We start from the raw sequence: 13463 nt of genomic DNA, 5'->3' as shown, positions 1-13463 counted from the left end.
ATTCATTAAAGATCGACAGCAGTCAGAGTGGTGAGCTGGTTTGATCATGCAACCTCTACTGATGTCGAAGCAGCGCCTGCAATCATTGCACATACGTGGTATCACTCTGCGGCAAGTGGCGCTTCCCTCTCATGTGGAAGACGAGCATCTCCTCCTTCATGAAAATTTCAGCAACATTTGGCAGAGCGGGGCAGAGAGTGAGAGCGCTGTGCTTCATCGATTCCGTCAGAAGTGTCTGTATGCAAATTACTCTGTCAGATAATCTCCAAAGTCAACTCCTGATATTTAAGCCTCCTGACAGAATGTCACCCTTTATCGCAGACACTTTTAATACCCTGTGTTTTATACACGATGCTGCACAACAGAGGAAAGAATTGAATTGCTTCCTTTTCATTTGCTCATATTTGTGTCGTTTTATTTTCCTTTGGAAACCAATTAGACTGTGGGCTGTGTAAAATGAAGAATGACAAAGAAGCCTCTGAACTTGAACGACATGGGCCTCTGAAACCCTTTCTAGGGATCTTAGGATCTCTATTTAAAGGAATAGCTCACATACCAACACTTTTGGGGTTGCAGGGGTCAACAGTGTACCTGATTAGTGACCTATCTTCAGATGTAATAATACAACAGTAAAAAACATACTATGTCTCCATACTGCTCATGTGGTGTCATCTAAGTATCCAGAAGCCCCAACATCCATAATCGTAGACCATCCGCAAACATTATATCTGTTCATCATAAAGAGAATAGAGCTTGTCTCATTCAAAACATAATCTCTCCAAGCAATACCCAGGGTCAGGTTATAGATAAAGGGCCACATAGCAGTACACTGTATTGTCTACACTCATCGACTTTCACATCTAATTCAGATGCCACAGACAGAGAGGCACCAACACTTCAACTCTTTTCTGAATTACACAAGTAGTCAAGACTCAACCTTATTTAGGTATGCATGCTTTACTCTGTTAGCGTTTGTATATTGTTGCACCTTCTGGTCTCCTTGATGCATCAAGTCTACATTAAAATCTTCTGCATAAGACATCAGCTCCTGCCTGAGTTCTCCTTTCACCAGCTTCCAGAAAAAAACTTCCATCACACTGGCCACCTAGTGCTGTGATACCACTCAGCTTTTACACTTCCCATTTTCTGTTTTAACGTCTTCAGAATTAGAGAGAGAGAGAGAGAGAGAGTAAAGATGTTCTTTCAGTGCTCCGTTCTTCACTAAGCTAAAACAATATACATATGAAATTTCCTAACACAAAAGCAAATGTGTGCAGTGAAACTCGGTACAAAGAAACCACCAGAAGAGTCAGCCTGTCCACCCCAACCATAAATCATTGTGGCGATCAATAACTAGAAATCCCACATGGGCCTTTGCCCCGAGCATAAACAAACCAGAGACAACAATGCTACAGCATGTCTAACTGACTCATGAAATGAGCTTGTAACAGCACCCCACAACTAATGCAAGAGGAATCTGTAGAGGGGCTTTATCACAACACTGTGAGTCAGCACCTCAAACTTTTCAGTCACCTGGAAACAAAAGGACCAATTTGAATTTCAAATTTCCACTTCAGCAGCGCATACAATCCACAGTTGGTCAAATGGCAGGTTTGGCATCGAGTCTGATTGCTGGGAAAAAGATGTTTGATGTAGTTTCCAAATGAGCAGTGGAAGTCCTAAACGTGGTAAACAACCGTCTGTCAACAAGCCATCTCTACAGCCACATGTACATGCTGCTAAACCTTTGTGTTCACTTATCTTCACTTATTATCGTTCATTCTAAAACTGCAGTCCAGTCAGCCAACTACAATGGCATGGATTATTATGTCAATTCTGAATATGTACAACATTGATATTTGAAATTCATTCTCTGACCTCACTGAGCTGAGCACAGCAGGGAGTGTAATAAATTCTCTCACAGGTGACGTTGAGTCGGAGCCTGCGGGTGTGTGCTGTGGTGGAGCCGAAACTCTACGCGAGCAGCAGCAAGTGGCCGCAGAGCATTTATGTGAGCGGTGCAGCGGCATGCTTCGCAGCATAAGCATGAGCAGAGCATCAAATCCTTGAGTTTAATCAGTGTGTTGGATATTCTGAAGGCATGTTCCATCACGAGGAATATTCCACGCAAGGCTTCACCTCCTTTGGCACTGTGGCCAACTATACTGTGAACACAGCAGAGAGACAACCCTGAAATAAAGGTTAAGTTACTTTACCAGGCACATTTTTACGGTCAGTGCTTTGTGCTGTTCACATAAACATAACCTGCGTAGAACGAGGGGCAATCTGTATTTTGCAACGAAGCCTCTTGAGAGCAGATAATGTTGCTCATTTGAAATAATTTTCTCCCAATTTTGCTGTCATTTTGTACTCCTTTTCGAGAGCTGAGTTTTGGCAGTGGTCAATAAAGGATAGGCTTCATGTAGGTGTGATATTCAGCACACACTACTGAAATTGACAGGCCCGATGGCATTCAAACACAGATCACAGATCACATGTGTTCTTTGTTCATAAATATGGCGACGCCTGCGAGCTAGTTCTGGCAGGCAACTCGAGCGGCGCTGCGCCAATCAGGTGTCATACATCATGTGACATACATCATGTGACATACCTCAATCTCCACAACCATCTTAATACACACCCACCTTATCAGGTGGTCTATTTAACCAGAGAGACATTTCCCATCAACCCCTCTTGCTCGCACTGCTGCTGCAGTATTGCTACCTGTTGCTTCAGTCCCTCCACCACCCCAGCATCCACCTGTAGGCCCAGCATCCACCTGTAGGCTCCAACGGGGGGTTACAAGTATTTGCTCATCACTCCCATCATTACTGTGTAATCATATGGGGGAGTGATTAAGTTGGAGCCTAGACGCCAAACACTAAATCTGTTGTAATAAATATATTACACGATCAAACGTGAGTTGTCTGACAGAACTGCAGAAACTAGTGGATATAACTCTGCCAAGGCCCACCAGCCTCCCTGAATTCAATCAAGTCACAGTAATTTGCACACAATCAAAACAGACTCTTCATTCAAGATCCACGTGTTATTTCTTGGGAAATTGGTGAAAAATACTAGCCTGGATGCCAGACGAATTTAGCCCCGCCCACAGCATTTTTGGTCGGGCAGTTCGGTCTGGAGTCGCTCCGTTGGGAAAAAATTATGCCCGACCGGGCCAATCAGATTGTCAGGGCGGGCTTTATACGATGATTGACAGATGATCAACGGTAACGTAATCAACCTCGTCATCAAAGTGCCCTTGGGTTAAATTCGTTTTCAACAAACATGCCTGCCGCTGGCGAGCTGAGATGTGTAGATGCTGCCATTGAGTCTGTTTTAGAAGACATCGACAGCGCATTCATTTTGAAAGAGGAACACAGAACGTGGAGGCGACGCCAAAGCACCGCGCTAATCCCTATCGCCCCGGCGCTTGGCTGTTCACAACGGACACTGAAGCGACGCTGAACCGCCGGGCAGCGCTAATAATATCACCCGTTGATCCAGTAGATCGCTGCACGGCTTTGTGCCAGTCACACCGGAGGCTGAAGCACCACGCTGCGCCAAGGCTGCCTCGCGGTGCTTCAGCCTCCGATGTGACCGGCACAAAGTTTTAACATGGGAGTGGATGGGAGCCAGCTGTTATTTAAGGCTTGGCGCTGCGCTGAAGCGTCCGGTGTGAACCCGGCGTTAGTAAATAACTCACAATGCGTTGCTTAGCATACGTCACATACTACGTTGCTCTGATTGGTTGTAGGTCTATCCAATTGAGCGAAGAAGAATTTTACTTCCTGGTCAGTTGAAACACGCCCCATAATCACAGCCCAATGGAACGGTCTCAGACTCACATTCTGACTAGAATTGTGAGTCTGACAACGTCAGGCTAGAAAAATACCCAATCTCGCAATGTTAAGGGAAAGTGCTAAAGGCCACTGGATAAAATCATCGGTCTGGATCTACTCTAACATTTTATGGGTTCTTTCTTGGAACAAATTTTCCAAGTTTTGTTAAGCGTTTTTTGTGTAGTCCCACTGAAAAAAAAAAAACAGACAGACAGAGGTAGAGAAACCTTGATGGGGGTATAGTCTCAGTTTAATAAAAACTGTTGAATTGAATCACCCTTTACCAATATCAAGCTGAGAAAAATAATAAATCTCCTACTGGTGACATTAGTATAGAACATATCTTTCATTTGATATTTTGCAGCAGTCAGTATATGTTACCCTTAACATTAACCCGAATTGCACCGTAGCCCTTACCCCGAGCAGTCTCTATGGCGCTTAAGTATAACAGCTCGCACCACGCAGGGATTACAGAGAAAAAAGACTTTGAAACCAAACCCAGCCTTGGCATCCCCGCAACCTGCTAATTTAACCACCTAAACTAGCATGTCCTTTTCTCTTCCTCGACCCCCTTTTTTTCTTATGCCCTTTTCTTTGTATTGACTGTTCTTTGTCTCTAACTCTAAGTCAAGTACCTCCAAAGCACTGAATAAATTGTCAAATGCTCTCACTTTGCTCCGCCGTCCATAGTTCCAGTCGTCTGACCTTTATCTATCCTATTGTCCTCGTGCTTCACCTTTAATTTCAATAGTCCTGTTGAATATTTCTATCTCGGGAGTGGTCTTTGGTAGTTAAATACCACTTTGCCAGCAGAAAGCCCTGGCATGTGCTACATGCTTTCACGTAGATAAAGCTCCCGGAATCAAAGAGCGTCATTCTAGAGTCTAGTTTTGTGCCGAGATACCAATTTGTTCACACAATAAAGCTTCAAAAGAGCAGTTTGGAATGCAGCCAATGGACATAAATGGATTTTTTTGTCATCTGGACAATATGAGATGTTTTCTCCCCACTTTCCCTTTTTTTCCGGAAACAATTTGTATTAGAGTTGGTTTGTTCACTGAATGTGCAGTATATTTCTATCAGGCCACCTGTGACCCATAGAAACAGGTCCTCGGTAACACAATATAACAATAGCTGACTAAAGTAAAGAAAATAGAATGCCCATTGATTGTCGAACATTTCAACCAAAGCTTCTAATCCACTCACATAAAAGAGCAAACAGAGCAGAAATATGAATATAAAAGAGGCTGCAGAAAGGAACTGTATATTCTGAGCTGAGTGCTTTTCCACAGTTGGCGTTTTAAGATAAACTTGATTTTCTGTGTATGTTTCTGTGTATGTTGTACATATGTGATTCATTCATTTCTCCTCCATGAAGCCATTTGCTGAACAGCCGCTACAGGGCAGTGGAATGTGGAATTTCTCTCAGTTTTCCAGGATTTTCACGAGTCAGTTGCTTTGAAGAAGTCTTCCTTTGGCAACCTAATAAACACTGAGCATAAAGCAAGATACTTAAGGGAGCACTAGGATATGCAAGATCACATGCTGCTCCTGTTTTTACGGCCTTGCTAGTTTGCTCAGTGGGGTGCTACACACTTGCTGTTTACAGTATTAAACATGTGTTGCATTTGATTCTGAATGTTTTGATGTGACAAAATGATGAAATTATTATAGCTTGACGACTGTTATTTGGATGTCAAATATGATTGTGAGACCTGATGAGAAATTAGTTATTAATAGAGTTATTTTGTCAGCAAATGTGGTGTGTTATTATCAAGGCTGTACAATACCGTGTGTATAATAGCAGAGAAAAGCAATAAGCAGGTTCCATTCATTTAACTGTTAGCATTAGGCTAAAAAAGGTAAATTGCTCAGATCCCAACCATTGACTATATTATCTTTAAAATCCAAAAGATAATTAAAGCGGGTGAAGTTCTTTCTCTCGCTGTAGTCAAAGCCAAGAACTAAAGTTGTCAATTCAATCTATTAGAAATAGTCAAGACTGAACAGAACAATAAAGTATTATTATTACCACCTTTTTGTATCTGACCTAGCCAAATGCTCATTGAATATTTATAAAAAAACACTCTTATATTCAGAACCTATTTCACACTATACCTCCCACAGTTAAATACAACCCCAATACAATAACAGATTGCACAGCCCACAGTAGCTATTGCACAGTTCCTAATAACTATTGCACAGGTCTCAATAGTTAGTGTCGTGTAAAATGAAATCTAGGATAATGTTTTTTTTTATTTTTGTAAATTAATTAAGATAGCTAATGGCCCGAGGAAAGACACTGTCTGCTGGTCTGACGGTTTAATGACCTGTAGCGTCTGCCTGAGGGAAGTAGGTCAACCTGCTGGTGGCCAGGGTGAGAACAGCCTTTGACCATGTTTTTAGCCCGAGAAATGTATCTGGTGTTTGCAATGCCTTGGAGTGGGGGGGGATGTTGATGTGTTGCAGGCATTATGTTGTAATATAATGTAAGTATTACGAAACACCTGAGACTGTTGGGAATGTCTAGCTCTGGAGACCAAACCAAATAACTGGGCATATTGTAATTTAAGCCAAAAGGCCCGACATAAAAGTGAGAGAACCCTCTTACAATTCGTCCTGAGGGGTCCATGGATGTCTGTAGAAAACTTCATGAAAACCTGCTAGTGCTACTCCAGGAAAGGTCAGCAAATCAATAAAATCAGTTCAGGCAAATGTGGTGGAATGACAGACCAACATTCATTCACATCCCTAGAGCCATTCATCTAGCCTGACTAGCGGCTACAAAAAAAAAAAAATCAACTGTCAGAGACTCACAAAAGGTATAACCTAATTTCTACTGTATTCCAAAACTTGTTAACTTTTGTCAAGCTTTTATGCACCAACTGAAATTGTGTACAATACATCATAAATAAAACTCCATTCCATTGTCAAAGCACTAGCGGTGTCCGAGGGCAGCCCCGCATCACCAATTGTGTTACAGTGGTGATTGATCGAAGCTTTTTGTTTTGTTGACAAATAGACAGGTGTTGCAAAGCACTTTAGATTGAAATTCATTGTGCCATATTGCATTGTTATACTTGATGAAAAAATGACCCTATCTCCTCAGGTTAAGACTCTATACAACCAAACAGCAATTTCAAATACATTAGAAAAAACACAATCACTGTGTGGATCATGTTCACACAGGCAACATGTTTTTTGGAGCCAATGAAGCGTTATAAATATGAACAGCAATAGAATCACTGATAGGAGGTTTGGGTGGATATCAGGTGTACAAGGTATTCAACATATGTGGTTCCATTAAGTCAGCAGAGGCACTTAGGTGTATGGGCTGCATTTATATTTTGCATTTCGGATTTTAACGGCCACTCAATATGCTTTACACTGGGAGCCGCATTCACTAATATACCCACATCCTTACATCAGTTCTATATATAGCACTTATTTAGCACCTATCAGTGCTGGGTGTCTTCTCAAAGGATACTGTGACATGATCAAACCGCCAACCAGCCAATCAGTGGACAACCTGCTCTTATCCACAATCCGTTATAGTCGTTTGGTTTTGGAAAGATCTCTTCATTCACAGTTGTCTCACTTCTTGCCAAGTGATGCTATCTGCTTGCTTCATTCAGTGAGATAGAAGCACCCTCTCATCTCCACCTCCATCTGTGCATATTTTTATTTTAATCTGAGAAACCTGACATGTCCTCGGCAGACCTCCTGTGAATCCCAGCTGTGTGGGGGAATTTGTGTATATACTCTATCCCCTGGGAATTATATTTCTATGGTGTGACACATCATGCAAGAGGAATGTAAGCCCCCTGTGTTCTGACACTGTTCTCTGACCGTGATGCATCCAACACACAGTATCTAGAAAGGCTTTGATTGTCCAATCCATTTAATGCATTAAGGAAATTTTTGCGGTGTGTCTGTTTAAATATTGTCTTATACCACTCTGAGACCACTTTGAGACTTTAGGACCTCACAGCACATCGTGTGGTTGCCTTTACTTAAAAGATCTGCCACTACACAGAGTGAAATATATGATCTCTAATAAGGACTCTTACTGATGTTTTGTTCTACCTGTCCTGCAAAATTTTCACATTTTAAAATCTTTAACGCTATGTTGCATTACTTTTATCTTTAAAAAAAGAAAAAAAAATCGGTTTTTAGTAACCCATTTTATGAATTGTGTTGTTTTATTAGTCACATTAAGAATGAGAGCCATATCTTTTTATAGGGACTACACACTTGCTTATTCAGAGTTAGGGGATAGTATCAGTTGCCTGGAGTAAGAGCTCCAAAAGAAGGATAAGCTGCTTTTCAGCTTTGTCTCTGTACCTGCTGCCCAGGCAAGCATATTTCCTCCATAATTTCCCCATATACACCGCTGTCACGCCGCCACCACCGGTAGACATTCCTCACACGCACTCGCTTTAATGTTGGTGCCAGTCTCTTGTCTGCAGTCCCAATTAATCCCATTCAAAACTCAACATGGTCTGGCAGCCACAGAAAGGTAGCCTGCTCCTTCTCCTCACCTCGCCATATTCCACTCTTGCTGTCCCAGCTAATGTCCCAGATGGTCTCGGCTTCTGCACCGCACGAGCTCCCCTGGCCGGCCTCCATGGACACTGGCACTGTACTGGTCAGCTGGGAGGGTCCCAGGGGAGTGAGCTGGAGGAAATGAGCTCCACCACTCATGCTTCGGGCCTGGATGCTGCAACACGATGCTGCCAGATGATCCAGGCATCGGCAGCAAAGCTAGGCCCGAGAAACTTGGATGGAGCGCCACATCAAATCGAACTTGTGCATTCACGGTTGGATTTTTATTTAACAATAGTATAGATTAGAAATTCCACAAATCTTTGAAATTAACTATTTCTTAATGCTATAAGCCTCTGACATGGTCTTAAAGTGTTAGCAAATTATTTGACAATAAAACAAGAATAATATTAATGTTAATTTCCCATCAATATCCTCACCGCTTTTGTTTGTTCTGCAAGACTACAACATTGTGGACAGTGAATCACACGTTAATCATGTTGCAGAGTTTATTGTATATGTTTCATTGAACTTAACTATACTGGGAGTCCTTTTTCTCTTGATCAGAATCAGACTTGGTGAAGCCACATTTTGTTACCATGCTGAAAACTGATGGCACCAACTTCCTGATTAAAGCAGCCAACAACATCACCTGGAGGATACATTTTCTCTTTTGCATTTCGATATAGTACAGTAGGCAACTTATACCGAACATGAGTCTTGGGAATGAAAAAAGATAATGGCGTGTTTTATTTTCTGTCATTTTCCAAAATGAATCTGTTGTTGCTGATATCACCATTGAGCAACTGGACTTTTTGTTTTAAAACCATTAGAAAGTGTTACCTACCCATCAGCAACCCTTCATTGCAGAATCAGCTAGCAAACAGTGTCACTTAATATTCATATGGAAAGTTTTCAAACTTTTAGCCACCACTGCTAACATTCCACACCATAAACTGGTCATAGACAGAGTAAGATGATTCAACAAGAAGTTTAGGCCCATGATTGTAAGTTCTAAAGTCCAAAACCACATAGACACACATTGACTACTGCCTGATTAACAGTGTGGGTGCATAATTGGCAGTAATTCGTTTTTTTGGACCTATAAGAATGAAGCAATTCACAACTTAATTGTTACTGGTATGTAGATAGCAGTACAAAGCACACAATGTCCGATAATTCCCTGTACATTTGCACAAAACTGTAACCTGAGAAGCAGTTTATTAAGCCCCAGTGTTCTCTTTGTTCTGTTAAATACTACTTTTTTCCTTGGCATTTATCAAGCACTTTGACTCAGCCTGTCATTAAAATAGATGTGCCTGAGATTTTTTTTTCTAACCCAAATAGTTAGTCTTTTAGAAAAAATAATCTGCTCATTATCATATTTGCATGATTTTAAGCGCTGAACTCTAGTGACTGATTTTCCTAAGGTTCAACTTTATGAAAACATACATTTATTTACTTTTATTATATATGTCAATACATTTTTTTTTTTTGCAATCTGTAGGTGGTCTGTGAGTTCATCCTAATCGGTCCTCATGCAACATTCATTGAGTTGATGTAATGAGTGTTCATGTTTTATCTGCGAAAATGTCTGCACACGATAAGATTTTGCTTTTCACATTTGCAGTCCTGTGTTCAGGTCAGTTTTGATGTGACAAAGTCATTTAGGTAAAAAAATCATGCACTCAGTTTGCTGTTAGCAAATGGGACTAAATTTACATCCATCTGTGCTGTTCATGATACAGGTTGGACTAGTCACTGAAATTCACAGTCACACCAAAGGGGAAAAAGAAAATTGTGAACGATTAGTGTAATGGATACTTAGGAGCAAAAAATGTGGAAAGAATATAATCCATGTTAAATATGTTCCCCCTTCAGGGACACTTTTAGTAACGTAGGGTAATAGTAATAGCATCATTTCCTTTGTCTCCGTAAGGCTGGCTGCTGCCCTGCCGGGAGATTAGCTAGGCTGTTAGAGCACAGGTTTTACAAGAGCAGCAGGGGAGGAGACGGCATGGAGGAGTACCTCTGCTGGTCAGACTGTCAGTCCAGCTGCATTGCTGTAAAAATGAAATTTGGTTGTTACCCTGAGCTGACAGTGACAGATTTTGTTGTGCAGATATGTTCAACCTCTCAACCCAACAGAGAAGCACAGTGCTGCCTTCAGGTGCCTGCCAAACATCAGAATCACAAGTTGAGTGTGCAATATAAACAAGGCAAGATCAATGACATGGAGTTTTTGTTCTCACAATCCTTTAACTTTATGTTCAGACACCGGGCAAATAGCTGAGAGGTTTAGGTGGGGCTCGACACCCAAAAATAATTTAGCACATAGTAGCTGTACACGTTTTTGAATTTCAAAGCAGCTTTCAGCCTTAGACCTCCGCAAATTACGGCAAAACAAATGGAATACTTTATTTTTTAAGGTAAATGAACATTACAGTAATTAGTATTACAGATCTATTGATGATCAAATGTTCACAGATAGTGGTCTCTGGTGAAACAGTGTGCACTCTGTACAGATAAAAACATGAACATTATCCAGCCGGAAATCACGTTTACTCAAAGACATATTTGTCTGCAATAACGTTTTGTACAGAACTTATTTGGTGACGTGGTTTAGCTCGGGAGATGTCATCCTATGCCCTACATGTGGCCTTGATAAATATAACACAGTTATATCAGCAGGAGTGAAGAGAGATGCTGTGGGAGATGGAGAATGTTTCAATTAAAATTGAGGCATGAACACACATTGCTAAACATATTTTTCTCATGCCTGTGGATGTTGATGGTAAGCCGGTGACGCACTACTCTCCCGAAGCAATTCCACTGAATTGTCACATAACTGTACACAAGTGCACACATTTCATTAGCAGCGTGGCCCCCTCAGAACACTTTCTCTGTATCGTAATTGTTGTGGGATTTGGTATGGCAGGGGCAAAGAAGCGCTAAAAAATGAAATTGATGTTCAAACAAGGGAGCAGCTGTCAGGAACAGCTACCTGGGGGGGGGGCATTTCACAGAGGAAGCTCGAGGAGAGCAAGACATCTATTGATGAATGTCTCACTTCATTAAGCCCGACTTGGTCCTCTGCATTAGTTAGGTTTCACTAGACCAACTAGCAACTCATCCAGTCAAGATTAGAGACTTAAGGGTCGTTGGATGTCGTGCATGTGTGTGCATGTTGGGGCCGGCTGAGCAGAGCAGTGCAGCAGGCACACTTCAAACGAGCGCGGTGCCACATGTCATCACATATCGTGCAATGATTACAGGCGTCTAAAAGCCTTATTAGGAAAGTCAGGGAATGCAGTCTGCTAGTGGAATGCTGATCACATCAATTTGTGTAATCAGACAAAATTTACTTCAATGACGGAGCTTTACTTCTGCTGCCTTTCTCAAAATTAGCCCCCTTAAATACATCAGCTCGACTCAGTGGAGTGAAGTAGGCAGGAACAAGAATAAATTGTAATTCCAAGAAGATATTCAGTAAACTAAACTAAGCCAGTAAACTAATACAAGTGGACGTAGTCAATTCCATAAGAAAAAATAAATTAAAATCTTCATTTGTCCCTTCAGGGGCAGTGTGAGGCAAATGTAAAAATAAATAGTAATCCAATTCCATATCGCATGCAGGCAATTTAAGGATGTAGAAAAATATTTATAGTTGTGCAAATGGTCGCAATGGTGGATCCAGTGTGGCGGATTCTACATCGTGCGGGCTGATCGTAGTGGTGATGGCGGATCCTGTGTCGGATTGGCATCATATAATGGTGGTGGACTACGCCTGATGATGGATCCTAATAAGCGGCAGTGGACAATGACTGTGGACTATAGTGGCATCTGATCTGGATGGTGGATCATGATCCTGCTGGTTGCTGGCCATAGACTATGATTGCAGCAGGACTGCTTGACATATAGTATTGAAGTTATCCTTCAAATTGTTTACCCCCATCAATGCTGCTAAAAACTTTAATCTTGATCACATGTGGCTCTCTCTGAGGTTTTTAGTAGTTTTTCCTTACTCTTGCTGAGGGTTAAGGGCAGAGGATGTCACACCATGTTAAAGCCCTATGAGCAGGGGCGGTTCTGGCTAATTGGAGGCCCTGGGCAAAGAACAATTTTGAGGCCCCCCCCCCCAAAAAAAAAATCTATTTTGACTATGTGTGTGTGTATGTGTGTGAGAGAGAGAGAGAAAGAGAAAGAGAGAGAAAGTGATTAAATAAGTGTGTGAGAAAGGGAGACATGTGAGTGAGTGAGTTAGTGTTTGTGTCATACTAACCCAGGGGTAGTCAACCTTTACTATCGAAAGAGACATTTTGCCCCCTCTTCCCCCAAATTAAATCTGCCTGGAGCCAAACAAATATTTGATAACACAGGTTATAAAGTTATATATATAGTTATACAATATATATAAAAACTATAGTTTGTTGCATTTATTAAATTATAGAACGACAATAAAAAAACTGTTTAACTGCTATTTTAACCTGTTACAAAAAAGGAGAACATAAGAGAAGAGGAGAACATAATACATGTGTAGGCCTACTTTGAATTAAATGAAACACAGAACTCTGCTTTTTTTGCTCATCTCCAGCTTGGTACTTTTCAGCAGATGCTGTGTGCTCGCTCTGGAAATGTCTTTCAACATGACATTTCTTATTGCTTGCTAATTCCTCGCCACATATCAAGCATACAGGTGTATGACAATGTATGGTGAATTGTCATACACCTGCATCGTTGCATCGTTGGCAGTGAAAGCAAATTAATCTGTCCACGCAGAATTAAACTCTCTATTTACCTCATCTTCCATCCAGTCTGCATCTGAGAGCTCTGGGCTGTCCTTGACTTTCTTTTCACAAAACTCTTGAATCTCTGCTCTCAGGTCCCATACTGTTTTAAGCACTTTGTCCAGACTGAGCCATCTGACAGCTGTGTGGGAGCCTATGTCCCCATGTTCAGTCTCATGCTCCTCCAAAAGTGCAACAAACTGTCTGTGATTCAGCTCCTGCCCTGATAAAGTTAACTAATTTAGTTACAACATCAGTAACATGATTCATTTTTAGCACTGACTTACAC

Source organism: Pleuronectes platessa, chromosome 20, assembly GCF_947347685.1.
Source record: "Pleuronectes platessa chromosome 20, fPlePla1.1, whole genome shotgun sequence".
Classification (NCBI taxonomy): domain Eukaryota; kingdom Metazoa; phylum Chordata; class Actinopteri; order Pleuronectiformes; family Pleuronectidae; genus Pleuronectes; species Pleuronectes platessa.
The sequence above is the reverse complement of the archived record's forward strand: the minus strand, read 5'-3'. Positions refer to the sequence as shown.